This window comes from Parasteatoda tepidariorum, chromosome 9 (genome assembly GCF_043381705.1).
Source record: "Parasteatoda tepidariorum isolate YZ-2023 chromosome 9, CAS_Ptep_4.0, whole genome shotgun sequence".
In the NCBI taxonomy this organism is placed as follows: Eukaryota; Metazoa; Arthropoda; class Arachnida; order Araneae; family Theridiidae; genus Parasteatoda; species Parasteatoda tepidariorum.
In genome coordinates, this window is record NC_092212.1 from 7371002 (window position 1) to 7387936 (window position 16935).

A 16935-nucleotide genomic window follows, 5' to 3' on the forward strand; every position below is an offset into this window, starting at 1 on the left:
GTTTTGTGTTTAAATTTAAAGATAATTTCGTTGTTTTGCATAAATGTCTAGAATGCCACCTTGCTTTTTTTCCAAACTACATATTACTATAGTTTTTACTTATCTAAATTTGTGCTAATTTTACCATGTTTTGCTTTTTAAATTTAACGATAATTTCGTTGTTTTGTATAAAAGTATGAAATGCCACATTGTTTTGAATTATAGTTTAAAATCAAATTGGCATTTCATTCTCTCATATTCAAACTGATTTCATTCAACTATTCATACTCTTCTGGAAGAAACGAGAACTATCATTTCTTCTATCACTTATAAAGTATTTTGAGGCAATTATTAAGTCCACAATAAGGTTATATTCACGAAAACAAGAGCCTCATTTTACAGAATGTTGTAAAGTATTTAACTCAATGGTAATGTTGTAGCTTAAAGAGCATATATAGCGGAAAAAAGCATGTGCATACATGTTTAAACTTATAGAGAAACTATCCAGCAAAACTAAACGGTACATCTGATACATACATATTGATGGGTACAAATTCTCTTTCACTTAAATATCCTTGTAAAATTGGGCGCATTCCTTTCCTGCCAGAATTTCCCATTGAAATTAATACTTTTCAATTTAACCAGACCATAATAATTTCATTGGGAAACAAATTTATTGTTGCATTTATACACAAATACTTGATCTTACCTAATTCGCGGATCCATTTCAATAGGAATTGTACTTCCCGCGTTTGCCGGTTTGTCATTAAGCATTCCATTAAATGCTTGGCGGTAGCGCATAAAATATCATTTGGAACTAATATCATAATAATCATTTGGAACTCTGTCGGTCAATTTTAGGCATTCTATATAAAACTACAGAATACCAGATTTCATTTATTGGTTTAAAAAAGAAAAAAAGCATAAAGCATTCCTGCAAAAATATCAGGTCATGGAGGTTGAGGGTCCCAAATGACTCCTGTGTGGTCGTTTTCCTACTCTTCAATCTAAAGTAAATTCAAGAAAGAGCTTATAAATAAAGGAAAGGTAACCATTTTGTTATCAATATATTTGTAGGTATATATCAATCAGCTAATAATATTTATCAATATATTTGTGAGAGAATAATAATATTAGTGAAAACAAAAACTTTTCAGATCATACTAAGCACTTGTAGGTAAAACGATAAAATTTTATGTGTTTTGCAATTATTTTGAAGTGATAAATCAGAAACAGCGCAAAAGCATCAAAAAATGAACATTATATCCCTAATATTAAAAACTTTTGATAACTCCATAGCATGAATTTCTATCTTGTGTAAGTGTTATCGACAATGCAGTTATTGCAAGCCATGGTGACTCAGGGGATAGAGCGCTAACCTTTCAATGAAGTGACCAGAATCCCAGTAACGGCTAGTCAATACGAATTTCTCATCTAGCTGGCACAAACCACAGTGCTGACGTTAAATATCCTCAGTGGTAGTGGGATCAGTCCCTTTAACACTAGACTAACCGTGGGTTGTTCTCCTCTCCATGTGTAACGCAAAAGCGGGTTAGTTTGATCAAAAGTCCTCCAAGAAGGCAAATTTCTTCCAATACTTGATCCAGGAGTTCCCTTGTCCTCTGGATTGGGTTCAAAATTGCAAGGTATTTTAAAATTTGGTTATTAATAATGATTAGCCGTTTAGAAAAAGTGTCAGTTTGCGGAAATCATCGAAAGGAATACCGTGCAATGAATCTTGCATCTCTTGGGGTTATTATCGGTTAAATATAGTTAATTATTAACATCATATAGTGATTACTAAACATTTATGCCATGAAGTGATGAATTATATAAGCCGACGAATTATTTAGAAATAGTGGTGGATAAAAATCTACTAAATTGAATTTGTTAAGCAATAAATCATAAGTAATTTCGAATAAATTTTTTGCAATTCCATAAAAGAGTGTAAGAGTTTTGTATAAAAGTATGAAATGCGACATTGCTTTTGAATTATAGTTTAAAATCAAAGTGGGATTTCATACTGTCATATTCAAACTGATTTCATTCAAATATTCATACTCCTGTTCGAAAAATAACAGTTAACATTTCTTCTATAACTTATAAAGCATTTTGAGACAATTATTAGGTCCACAATAAGGTTATATTCACGAAAGCACGAGCCTCATTGTACAGAATGTTGTAGAGTATTTAACTCAATGGTTGTGTTGTAGCTTAAAGAGCATATATAACGGAAGAAAGCATGTGCATACATGTTTAAACTTATAAAGGAACTATCCAAAAAAAATTAACGGTACATCTGATACATACATATTGAAGGGTACTAATTGTCTTTCACTTAAATATAATTGTAAAATTAGGCGCATTCTTTCTCTGCCAGAATTTTCCATTTAACCTAACCCTTTTCAATTTAACCCGACCATAATAATTACATTGGGAAACTTATTTATTGTTGCATTTATATACAAGTATTTGATCTTACTTAATTTGGGGTTCCATTTCAATAGGAATCTCGCGTTTGCCGGTTTGTCATTAGGCATTTCATTGAATGCTTGGCGGTGGCGCATAAAATATTATTTGGAACTAATATCATAATAATCATTTGGAACTCTGTCGGTCAATTTTAAGCATTCTATATAAAGCTGCAGAATACCAGATTTCATGTATTGGTTTAAAAAAAAGCATAAAGCATTCCTGCAAAAATATCAGGACATGGAAGTTGAGGGTCGACAATGTCTCCCTAGTGGTCAACTGTCATTGTAAAAAGCCTCCGCTGAGAATTGAATGGCATATTTTCGAAATGTTAGCAAACAACTGATCCCTCACAGCTTCATGTATATATTTTCAATATATATATGAAACTCAACATGAAAGATTTAAGGCATTAAAACTGTGTTTTATCTATGATATTCTACACGCACAATACAAACCAAATTAATGCTTTATTTGTACTAAAAACGCGTTCTCAGTAAAAAGTGTCCACATATGATTGTGAAGAAACCAAAACAATTATATGATTTCTGAGCAGATAGCATTTGCATTAGATACCAATAAGTCAAGTTCTAAGCATTTAATTTTACCGCTGACTAAGATTAAATTCTCAATACGTACTCATTACATCTACCATCAAAAGTTTTCACTGGCGGATGTATTATTTTAATCTAATTCGAAAATTATTAACGCTAACTAAAGTTACAAAGATTAAAATACATTTTAATTTTAATTAATATTTTGGTGCGGTAGATAAACAAATTTCGTTTTACTTTTCTACAATCTGAAGTAAATTCCAACAAAAACCAAATAAATAAAAGAATGGTAGCCATTTCGCTATCAATACATTTGTAAGTACATATCAATCTACATTATCAATACATTTGTGAGAGAATAATAAGAATAGTGAAAACAAAAATTTTCCAGAGCATACTAAGCAAAAGGATCAAAAAATTGTGAAAGATTAATATTAAAACATTCCATTTAGATTGAATTTATTTTTTATTCATTTATTTGTTTAGGTCAGGTAGAGTAGCAACTGCAGATTACGAATTAGGAGACACAGGGATAGTGGTGACAAAGGGGATGCTTATACTTTTTCCACTTTACGCAATGTATTATGACGATGAATATTTTCAAGATCCTGAAATATTTAATCCCGAGAGGTGAAACGTGGATCATAATTTTCTTGGAGGCGAATGCTATGCTATGCTATGAAAATGTAAATAATCGGAATTATGGTAACCGTTCGTGGAACAGTTAATTATTTAGGTTGCAAATTTCAGTCCGGAAACGAACTCACACAGTGTATTCTTATTGAAGAAGTAAATTCAAGTAGGTGTTCAAGTAGTGCTGTTTACCTATGCTATTTTCCAGTGCTTTTTTTCCTTGCTTTTCTTTTCGCTTTTTTAGGTGGTTCTGGCGAAAATTATTCCTTTTGGAAAACATTTCGCAAGTTCCTTGTATGTGTGGCGAAAATGTGTAGTTGTTGCACCTCGTTTAAGTAAATTCCATGGAAATTGAACACTGGTCCATGAAAATGGAGTTTTTTTAAAAAGGAGTAGATTTCATACTCTTACGTTTCATTCCATATGCCGCCGTACGTATGATTTGAAGTAATTGCTCCTGAAGTGCTCATGCTTCAATTCTAGTAAAATACAATTGTGTCCATGAAAAAGTATCAAATTTACGTGAATGAAAAAGAGATTTTTAAAAATTCCTCAAATTTAATCACTTTATCGTTGTGGAATATTATCTTACCTTCGACCACATATCCAAAACGAACATTTATAATGGAACGTGGATATTATGGAAGTTAAACTAAACTAAATTGTATAATTAAAGAAAATATATTTTCTAATTTCAAATAACCAAAAATATTTAGTTTCTTAAGGACCTATTATAATTCGATGATCAAAATTTTAAACTAACGCATATAATTTTTTAAAAAATTAAATCAACCGATTTTTGTAACATCACAAGATTCATTTTAACATTTTGTAATAACGAATCCTTCATTTTCATTTTGTGTTGGCGTTTTATTTTATCAATTTGGAACACGGCTTTAATGTTAATTTGAAGCTCAGTTGAAATAAATTAGAAAAAAAAACAATTTTTAGCAGAAATGGGCAGAGTCCTTGAAGCTTTGTAAGACCAAGCTAACACTACGGAACGGTTAGCAAGATTAAAAAAAGAAAAGCATGCTTCAAATCTTACGGATGAAAGCGTACGGAATGTAACGTAAATTTCCAAAGTCTGTCTAATGTCTTCAAAACCTGTAATAAAGACCATAACGGTTTTCCTATTTGAAATCAGCTTAAAAAATTACTTTATAAAATGAAAATGCTATAGCTCATATCTTTATATTAATGTAAGCTTCTCATAATGTCACTCTTTCATCCTTTTAGAACATGATTATCGAATTCCATTTTATTTGTTTCTAGATTCATGGATTCATCTCCGCAAAAGCAATTTTAGTACGCCTATTTACCATTTGGCGAAGGACCAAGAAACTGTTTGGGGATGAGATTCGCTTTGATGGAAATCAAATTATGTACGGCAAACATATTGCATCTTTGCAGAATCAAAACTCATTCAATAACAAAAGTAAATAATCTTTGATTTTACTAATTTATTTTTATAGATCTTAAAAGAAATATTAAATTTAGTGTCATTTTTTGCAGGTGCCATTGGAGTACAGGAAATTCACGCCTTTTCTCAGTCTAAAGGAATTACCTCTAGGTTTGGAGACAAGACATAAATTCACCACAGCAAAAATCTAATTTCTAAAAGTGTATTGGAAGTTACGTGACGCAATGTTTCTTTAACTTCTACTATGCCGTGTTTTGAAAGGTAACGTATTTCAAAGGTTTCCTTTATTGTAGAAGTTCTTTACCTAATGATTAATTTGGGAATTTGTTTTAAACTTATTTTGCTGTGACTCCCAACAAATTGATCAAGAAATTTTCAAGAACGTAGCAGCTAATTTTAGCTAAAAAAATTGAAAAATGTCAGCAGTGGTTGCAGCTAAAATTTTGTGCAGAAGAAAAATTTATGTTTACATAGTATTTGGCGTGAGAGTTTCACACATAAGAAGTCAGGCCTTTTAAATTGTTTGTTTTAAAAGCAACACTGCAAAGGTGTATATCAAGGATTACCTTTATTGTAGAAATTCTTTATAAGGAAATAAATATTTCATTTTTTTGGGGAAATGTATTTCATATTCTTTTGAATCATATACTAACTAATAGATCATAAATTAGTGCCGAGAACAGAGCTGCTAGCAACAGCACTTTCATTTGGATTTTTCTTAGTGGGATCGAAACAGCCAATTTGAAAGTATTAGACTATTATAATATTTGAAGTAACAGTATTATAAGATTAGAAAGTAGTCAGAAAGATAAAAAAAAAATTGCCTTAAGAGTTTGCCAAGTGTGTTAAACAATTTGCATTAAAAAAATACTGCAACCGGTTAATACTTTATTTGTACTAAAAACACGTTCTCACTAAAAAGTGTTCACATAGAATTGTAAAGAAACCTAAACAATTATACGATTTTAGAGTTATTATACGCCGTGTCAAGTTCCATGCGGTGAACCTCGCCGCTGACTAAGGATAAATTCTCATGATGTACTCATTTACATCTACCAGACCAAAGATTCAGAGATGCCAACTGCTCCGGACACGCCAAAATATTTAAAATAACGGTAAATGACTGCAAAGTAAATTTTGCGAATAATTGACTATTTTTGCTTGCTTTTTAGAAGATATGGCATGACATAAGTTTTATAAAGTGGTGAATAATATAAGCTTGCGAATTATTTAGAAATAGAGGTGGATAAGAATCTACTAAATTGAATTTATTAAACCAAGAATCACAATTGATAAATTACCACTTTAAAATATATATTTGCTGTCCGGAGCAAGTTGGCATCTCTGCATAAGTGTAAAGATGGGAAACTCGCGAAAGTCGTGACAAAATTTGGCACAATTCCAGCGCTTCGTGCACGGCGGAGAAGTTTGTCTCTAAGGGAGCAGTATCATCCTTAATTTGGGAAGGAGAGTTTGGAGAGAGAAGCAAATTAGAAATCAGTCAATGGCGGACGTTAATTTGACAATTATCCCTCGCAAGTAAGTGCGCTTTGTATAACCTATCTTCAGTTGTTTTTTTCTCTCCTTGTTTTCAGATTTGATAAAGATTGTGATCCTCTTTTTTTCTTTCAATATTCTTCAGTGATTCTTCTGTGTGCAAAGAAAAGAATTATTATAGATGTGCTTACTGCAATGTAAATAGAGCGGGTTATCCAAATTTGAAATTGTTTCGCTTTCCTCAAAATATCGCAATGTAAGTAAATAGTTAAGCATTTTCGAAGATTTCAGTAAATTATTTTTCAATGATTGATTATATGAACCTATTAGATAAGGCTGACTTAAAATTGTAACTAAATGTGTGACTAATTTATAGTGTCTGACTTTAATTTAATTTTATTTGGTTTTTAAATTCTGTATAATTCCTTAAGTGCGTTTATCTTTTTTGGTCGGAATTAAATGTTTACAAATGAAATTTATGTACATAACTAAGTAAAAATTTAAATGTCTTTCAAGAAATGTGAAAAAGATCTATAAATCTGACATTTTAAATTTTTGAAAGTTCATTTCATATATGAAATTATTATAATAGTGTTGAGTGTAAAAAGTGTTACTTTTTATTCATATAATATTTATAGAGTGGTTTATAGTAGTTATATATATATATTTTTTATCTGTTAGCTCTAAATGTCCAGTAAACAGTACCGTCTTTACTTATAGGCACGCAGGGCAATGTCCTCAGGGGGCCCTAGAGAATCGTACTTTTTGAAAAATTGCATTAAAAGGAATTTAAGTCTATAAACAATACCTTATATATTTTTAAATTTTTTTTTATAGAGTATGCATTTTTTTTCTACAAATGGTGATTGCTTATCAAACACCAAAAACTGGAGTAGTTTATCACCAAGAAAACTTAAAAAGTCAACCGAAAACTATTTTTCTTATTTTATTATATGAGGATTACAACTGATTAGCGTATCAATTTTTTTTAAACTATGCATAGTTTAAAAATACTTTATTTGAGTTTTTGTGGTAATCAAAATTAGTTAAAATTATTGCAATATACAGTCCCTTGCCAAATTATTAGACGTACTATAAGATTCTATGTAAAATCTTAATTACTCAGGTCATACTACACAGCTTTATTGTATTTACGCTACTGAAACCGGTTTGTACTTGTTTACGTTTGTGTATCAATTGGTTAAATTAGACGATATGTAATTTTAATTCGACAAAATGTAATAAAAATACAGATTATTTATTGTATAAAGTACTATATTATTATACAGGGTTCCCACGGTCCTTGAGAATTTTAAAAAGTGGTAATAAAAATAAAAGAAATTTTGACATTTTTATTTCTGTGTAGCCACCACTAAAAGATGTTTTCAAAAAAAAATATATATATTCACGAAAATTTCAACACTTGACGATGAAAAAGCATATTAAAACAAAAAAATATATTGTAGCTCCACCCTAAATTTACTACCACTTTTTAAATTTTTCAAGGACCGCGGGAACCCTGTTATATTATAATAATTAGGTCAAATTAATAGACGCACTGCAGTTTTTTAATAATGACATGATTTGCACGAGTTTACATTACTTTTATAATTAAACATACGCGTTAATTTATTAATATAATGGATTTAATTATAAAAGTATTAATATACATGTTAATACTTTTATAATTAAACATACAAATGGATTTTTATTCAGGAGATTTTTCCTTCACCTCCTATTTGCATTTATTTTTAACGTATTTCATTACAATGTTAACCAACTGATATACTAACTTAAAGAAGTGCAAACCGGTTTCAGCTAAGTATAAACAATAAAGCTGTATTGTATTACCTGATAATTATAATTTAACATAGAATCTTAAAGTGCGTCTTATAATTTGGCCAGGGACTGTATCTTAAAAATGATTTATATTTTGTATGTGAAGTTTTATAGTTTGTTTTTAAACATTACGACACATTATAGGTCTAAAATATTTTTGTGCCCGGGGTCCCTGCATGCTATGAAGATGATACTGCCAGTAAAACATAAATTTAATTGATTTTGTTACTTAATCACCCAATGAATTGTTTTGTTATTAAATTTCCTTTCTAAATATTTTCCTTAAACACTACCTGCTTTTTTAAAACTATTTAATAAAATATTAATACTTAGGAAAAATAATGCATATAATTTATTAATGCCATACATTTTAAGTTCCGTTATCGAATTAGACAGCATTCTTATGTCATATTAGTACTTTAATCTTACTGTGTGATTTTTTTTAATAATATTAGGTGCAAGAAATGATTAGACGGAATGTTGATACTGACAGACTGACTACACAACAGATGTAGATTGTGTTCAAGACATTTTAAAGTTAAAGATTATGTATCAGAAATAATGCAGAATAATGCAATGTTCCTAGTGCAGTTCCAATGAACCAATATTGCATCTTTTTAATTTTATGTTATTTTATTTCATAAACTTGCTCAAATATTTATTTATTGTATAAAATGAATGCAATTTTATTTGTGTAATTTTTATTTTATTGAGAAGTATATTCTTAAAACATATAACCAAAAAGAATTTTTTTAGATAAGTTTAATAAAGATAAAACAAATTCTGCAACAAGTGTCTCGTTATTTTTTTAAAACTCTAAGTATATATAATTAAAAAATCTTAAATATATATAGCACATTTCTTATATATATACACACATGGAAAAATTAACAAATCGAAAAAGTTTTTTTTCAAGGGAAAATGAATTCTACTCAATTTCTTAAAGTTTCAATGTATTTTTATTTTTTAATAAAAATTACTTTTGTTAAATAAATATTTACTACTATGAAATAAATTATAATCCTGCTAAATTTGCGAACTAAAAAAAATTTAAAAGCAAAATCGAATCCGATTATAATTAACGGAGAAAATATGAGTGCATTCGGTGAAAATCAAATGATCTGCGCCCGTTCTTTAATCGCTCTTGACGGTGGCTTTGCTGCATTACACGTTCAGCGCCCAAGTTGGGGGAAAGATCCCTTCTTTTCTCAGAGCACACCTTACGCGCACTACTACCACTTGGTAAGTGGTGCAAGCCAAAGAACTTATACGCTTCGCGTAAAGAAGGGAAACTTCCTATACTATCAATGTTAAGTCGTAAGGATCTTTCCCCCAACTTNTCTCAGAGCACACCTTACGCGCACTACTACCACTTGGTAAGCGGTGCAAGCCAAGGCATTTTGAAGATTGCCCAATATGTTCAGATGTAACAACAAGCATTAAAATTTTAGAATATATGATGAAATTGATTGTAGCTTTTAACTGGTAGTTATTTTAATAATATTTTAGGAATTGTTTTTTTTTTTCCGTGATGTATTAACTAGATACTTTCTGAGAAACTATTATCCAATACGTCTTATCAATGACAAAGCAATAAAAACAGAGTAGCCTACATTGACGATATAGAATTCACTCTGATTGTCTGAACGTTAATAAAGTTACTATATTTCATAGATTCTTTTTCGTCGAAAGTTCCGAAATAAAGGAAAATTCACGAAATTTTCTGAAATTTTTTAACAATTTTAGCTTGTTTTTAGAGACGAAAAGTTTATTAACAAGGCTATCACGAAAAATAATATCAAATATTAGTCAGATTATGCAAAGTGGAACTTTTGGCAGATACCATCGAGCAACAATTACTCTCCCCAACGCTTTATCTATTTCAGTATTGTTCGTTAATGAGACTGAATCTGGCAATGACGATCTCAAACAGAAGTTTATGAGTGAATCAGCCACCACTCCTACCAATGATGGCGAAGTTAAAGCTTCTATCAAAAATAAAAAAATAAAGAAAGCACACGGAGCAGGTAACATAAACATTAAAATGATCAAAACCCTTCCTCAATGCTTCATAAGTCAGCTGACAAATCTGTTCATTAGATGCATTCATTATAACTATCCCCCCCTAAAGGAAGCAAGCTGCTCTGATTTTAACACCTAGCACTGTGGGTCAGAAGACCATGATCTTTGGCCAAAAGTCAAAAATTAAATTTTCAACTAAATTATGTGTAGGCAGCCCAAATTTAGTATTCATAATCATTCCAAACATTATAATTCACTTTTTGGACCGACGAGAGTACAATGTAATGAAAAATATATTTAAAAAAAAATTTTTTTTAATGTAACTTTTATATTTTTATTTCAGAAATATATGTAGGAATTTCAATTTACTGTTACATTTTTTTCAGAGTAATTTGTTTGAAATTAAAGTACAATTTTTCAATTTGTTGGATTTGTTAATGCTCTTATGTTTTGACCAATTTATAGTTTACATCTTATCATTTGACATTTTACAATGTTTGAATGACTTTCGAAACTTAGTTCCAAGAAGTTCCACGAGGTAATTAGCTAAACTTTTTTCTGTTGCCTTCTTCGATGTTTCTTCTTTCGAAAAAACCTGCCCCATTTTGCCAGTATTGCGAAGGTGGACTAAATATACCGAAAAACAAAAATTATGTTTTTTTCATGTTTTCGCTTTATTTTGTAATTAATTCGCGATATTCTGTACTATTACATCGAAATTATAATTTGCTTTTCACTTTTAATGACTATGAATTCAATTTACCTGCACATAAAAACCCCTAAATAAAAACACCCAACAAATTTTATCGAAATACTAATTTTGGCCACGAAACTTTGGATGCTGGCCCACTGTGCATAGGCCTTGGAAAAACTCAGTTCCTTTTAAGTTGGACAGATTTGTTGACCTTAAAGTTAAAACCTTTCCCGGAGCAACTCGATGAACAGTACAGGGCAGTATGAAAAAAAAACTCTCAACTGTTAAATATCTTATTAGATAGTTCTCATATGGCTTTTAATCAAAACAGACCTCAGCTGTATAACTACTAGAGGTTTCTAAGGCTTTTGATTACGTTTGGCATCAAGGCCTTATAGTAAAATTACATAGTTTCAATTTGCATTTAGACTTAGTTCAGCTACTAGACTCCTAACACAAATAGAACTTTACATAGCAAGTTAAATAAAGCGAACTCTACAGTCAGAAACATATATGCCGGAGTACCCCAAGGAAGTATCCTTGGGCCCTCCTTGTATATTTTGTTTACATCAGATTTCCCAAAGAAGAATGGAGATTCCAATCTTCTATGTCGATTACACGCCAGCTGTCCAAAAGTCTTAAACTCTGACTTTGTTATTTTAAGGCTTTGTGACCAAAATTGAGGAGTGGTACAAAACTCGGTGTGTAGCTATAAATTCTGATAAAAGTAATTCATTATTAAATCAAAACTCAAAATTGTGTGCAAAATTTACTGAAAGAATACAATTCTGCAACCAAACTATTCCAGTGGTGAGAAAAACTAAACACCTTGATCTGACATTCATAATAAACTTACATAGAATGAACATATAAAAGAGATTATCTCAAAAAACCTGAGAAGTGCTCAATGTTCCGATACCATTCATAGGAAAACACTTAAATATGCCACTTTACTTATAGAAACTACTATAAGTGCAAACCATTAGACCGATAGTCACTTTTGCTTCACCAGTACCGTGTCAGATCACTTGCTAAATAAACTTGATGTTGAAAAAAATAAAATATTACGTTTAATTACAAATGCTCCATACAACGTTTGGAATTAATCTTTAAGAGCTGACTTAAATCTTTTAAAACTCTCACAATATATTGACTCATTAAATGCCAATTTTTTTTTTATCAAAGCAGAAAATGCTGCAAGTGAAAATTTAAAGATATCTTGAGAAAAGAATTCGTAACTTTAATTATTACACACAATCCATTGATAGCCTTTTTCTATTCAGACGATGATATACTGTCCAAAATGTATTGTAATTAGTGTAAATATTGTACATAGCCTTCTTCATCCGTTTTATTTCCATTCCTATATATCAGACTGGTGTAATTGGGAACTAAACAACCAAGCTCTTCAGACAACCACGGAGAATATGAACTCATCGGTCGTGCACCTAGAATGCCATTGTTTTTTCATTATTAATGTTTGTGCCGTCCATATAGTAGACTATATGCCTTCTGCCAATCCTGAGTTAGATGAAGAGGAATGCAGATTCCTCAAACAATACCCTAAATCGAAGAATCATGCACATTAGTTAGTTAAGTCAAAATTAATGTGAAAGCAAAATCATTTCTGCTACAATAAAAGTATGCATACTGAAACTACCACGTTGCTAGTTTTCTGATTATTAAATACACTTAAAAACACCACCTGCCTGCTTCGTCTACTAATGACTTCAATTTTTATTTTAATAAATCATTCACTCTAAGAGAATTGATATTTCTTTGATTATTTATTTCAGTCTTTCAAAATATTTTTCTTTCTTCAGTTGAATATTATTTAACTTCAATGTCATTGAAAACTAAAAGAGAAATAACTATTATGGTGAAGCAAATAAGCATAAATATAACGTGGTAATTGTTTTTAATCCCAATAATAATTTCAATTTATTTAAATTACACACGCACCAACGCACTGGCTACAGACCGGTAGGCAGTTGTAAAGCTACCGAGATATTTCGGCGCAGGTATTGATACGGAGATCTGCCCTATAAATTTTATTTTAACCGAAGTCACAATTTTCAAAAACGTTTTCAAATTGAACAATTAAAGTTTTGAATATTGAATTCTTAAATTTAGTGTTTTCAATGTAAATATTTATTTTTTCTCTTACAATTTTAGTTTTATCTTCAAGCTAATCTACTAGGAAGGAACAATTCAATTTCTCGAAGACCTTAAGACCCATGAAGAGCGTCTCAAATATGTTGAATTTTATACTAATGATTACACGGTGGCCAATGTCCAAGGGTTCGTGGGTTCGATCCCCACCGGCCCAAGACTCCCCGTGTAGTAAATGGGGACTGATGCACGTTAAATCTGTCGAATCGCAAAGTCCTCCATGTTCCTATAACAAATCAATACCTCTTAGGGTACTGATCCAGGAGTTTCCTTGTCATCTGGATTGGGCTCAAAATTACAAGGCTACGGAGTTGAACATTAGTAGTCGTAAACCCAAAAATTGGGTCGGCTGTTCAACGACGGATCAAATAAAATAAAATGATGATTGCATGGAAAAAGACGCAATCAATAAACGGATCAGTGGTCTTGAGTTATTGGTTACTTATTCTCGTGTATAAGATAAACCATCGCTTCTTGATGAATATAAGCTTCTCTCCTTAACCCTTTCGCACCGGACGGAACATGTGCTTATCCCACTCCATGGGTGAAAGCCCTTAAATAGCAATACGGAAAAGAGAAATACCTGGTACGTAAAACATTTCATTCCAGCATTTTTTTCGAAAAAAATGAAACATCTGTAACTATCAAGATTTCTTTTATAATTCTGGCATATATATAAAACTGCTTCTTTTCCAAGATAAAGTAGATATTGTTGAAAAATTTAAAAAAAGAATAAGTAAACTCCTCCCCAAAACTAGCTATAACTGAAATGGTTTTACTGCCAGCCTTTCCTCTTTTCCGTCTCACTTTCACCCCTGCTGATTTTTCGCCGTATTGAAGGGGATAAAGATGAAAAGGAAGGAACTGTATCCTGATGAACCTCTTGAAACGACCATCCCCATTGAAACTGAAATGACTAGTCAACCTAAAATGCCGACGGAGTCCACAGCTACAGTTCCCACCTGCGAACCATCAGTGGACCCCACTACTAAGACTAGTGAAGAAAAGGAGCCTGATTCCAAAGTCCTCTCTCTCTAAAGACAGAGGAAGAAAAGCCAGTGGAACCAAGAAGTCTATTTCAACCAGTCTTGAAACTACACCAGGAGATCATCCCTCCCAATCCTAAATCGATGGAACCATCTCCTCCGACTCCAACCTTTTCTCGGCGGAGAAAATTTTAAATTTCTCCTGCGGGTACAGATCACTGAACTTGAAAATTTTCGGAAGGAAATTGAGGATAATGGACGACGTCCAATCATCATCGATTAACAATGAAAGAGGCGTGGCGGCGACTACAAGCTCCTCCCTCTCTTTCTAGTCATATTTCCAGACACTCCAGATTATCGGGATTTCATTTTTCAGAGAGCAACTACCGACTTTGCTAATTCAAATTGAGAAGTTTCAAGGAAGGCGTTATGCCATTCAGTGTTGCAAGTGCCATATTATCTTCCAAATTAACTTACAATCGCTCGTCATTTGAGTCGAAGCGATGCGGCGATTCGAAGATGCTGGCAAGGATGTGTGGAAAATGGCAGTGTTCAGCGTCAGGATGGTAGCGGTCGACCTGGGGCTACAACAGAGCGTGAGGACAGAGTGATTATCCTAGCAGCTGTCACAGCGCCTTCTTCATCTCTATCAACCATCAGACGTTCAACCCAAACACCAGTGTCCACCATGACCATTCACAGACGGATGAGAGAGCGAAATCTACACTCGCGGCGACCGTGACGCCACCTGCCACTCACGCCTGCACACTGCCGAGCCAGATTATTGTGATGCAGGGCTCGATCAGGCTGGAATGATGCCGACTGGGGACGTATAGTCTTTAGCGACGAATCCCGCTTCCAACTGTGTCCTGACGATCATCGAAGACGCGTTTGGAAATGCACAGGGCAGAGGGGGGATCCTGCCTTCACTATTGCACTCCACACCGGCCCTCAACAAGGCATTATGGTCTGGTGTGCCATTTCCTTTGACAGCCGGGCCCCTTTGGTCGTCATTAGCGGTACACTTACAGCACAGCGGTACGTCGACGACATCCTAAAACCTGTTTTGCTACCGTTCCTTTTTGCAGCGCCCTGGGCTGGGTTTTCAGCAGGACAATGCCAGACCACATACGGCACGTGTTGCTATGAACTGTCTGCAAGCTTGTCAAACTCTTCCGTGGCCTGCCAGATCACCAGATCTCTCTCCCATCGAGCATGTCTGGGATATGATGGGAAGGCGATTGCCTCTGGCACGGAATGTTGATGACCTCGTTCAACAATTGGATCGAATTTGGCAGGAAATACCGCAAGAGACCATCCGGGAGCTTTATCGGTCTATGCCACGCCGTGTGGCAGTTTGTATCCAGGCTAGAGGCGGGTCAACAACTTTTTGAACTTGTTACTGTAACTCTGCAATAAATGATTCAATTGTTCTGAAATTTTAATCAGTTACTATTCCGTACATTGTCTTCCCATCCCCCACTTTTCGTTTCAATCGGACAACTCCTTCCTGGTGCGTCGATTTTTTTGTTACAGAGTGTAATTAAAAAAACGGTAAAAAACTAAGTAAACTTTCCAAACATATGTCTATTTTTGCTTGCTTTTTAAGAGGGGTAGCATGACATTAGTACTAAAAAGTGCTGAATTATGTAAGCCTACGAATTATTTAGAAATAGTGGTGGATAAAAATTAACTAAATTGAATTTATTAAACCAAGAATCACAAGTGATAAACTACCACTTTAAAATATATATTTGTTTAATGGCACTTGCATCCTTCATCCTTTTAGTACATGATTATCGAATTCCATTTCATTTGTTTCAAGATTCATGGATTCATCTCCACCAAAGTATCCTCAGTACGCTTATTTACCATTTGGCGAAGGACCAAGAAACTGTTTAGGAATGAGATTCGATCTGATAGAGATCAAATTATGTACGGCAAACATTATTACAGAATCAAAACTCATTCAACAACAAAAGTAAATAACCTATGGTTTTACTAATTGATTTTTATAGATCGCAAAAGAAATATTCGGTGACCTTTTTTTTTGCAGGTGCCATTGGAGTACAGGAAATTCACGCCTTTTCTCAGTGTAAAGAAATTGGTTCAGAAAAAAGACATTAATTCACCACAGCAAAAAACTAATCTCTAAAAATGTATCGGAAGTAACGTGACGCAATGTTTCTTTTAGTTATACAATTCAGTGTTTTGAAGGGTAACGTACTTCAAAGGTTCCCTTTATAGTAGAATTTCTTGACTTAATTAATTTGGGAATTTGTTAAAATTTCCTAGAACGTAGCAGCTTACTTTAGCTCCTTCATTTGGAAAATTTTAGCACTAGTAGCAGATCAATTTTCCTAAAACATTTTTCGATTTCAGAGCAGGCAGCATTTGGATTATATTTCGACGAGTCAAGTTCTTTGCGTTGAATTACACCGCTTACTAAGACAAAATTCTCATAATGAAGAGATGCCAACTGCTCCGGAGACGCCAAAATAATTAAAAACCTTAAATGAAGCAGGTGTGTCATTTAAAAATTCTATACTAGTTCATCAAAATTTGTATAATGGTATTGTACATCCATCTACCAATTTTACCCCTAATCTTTTGAATTTTGGAAGAGAATTAAGTTTAATTTTTGATACCTTTGACCCTAAAATT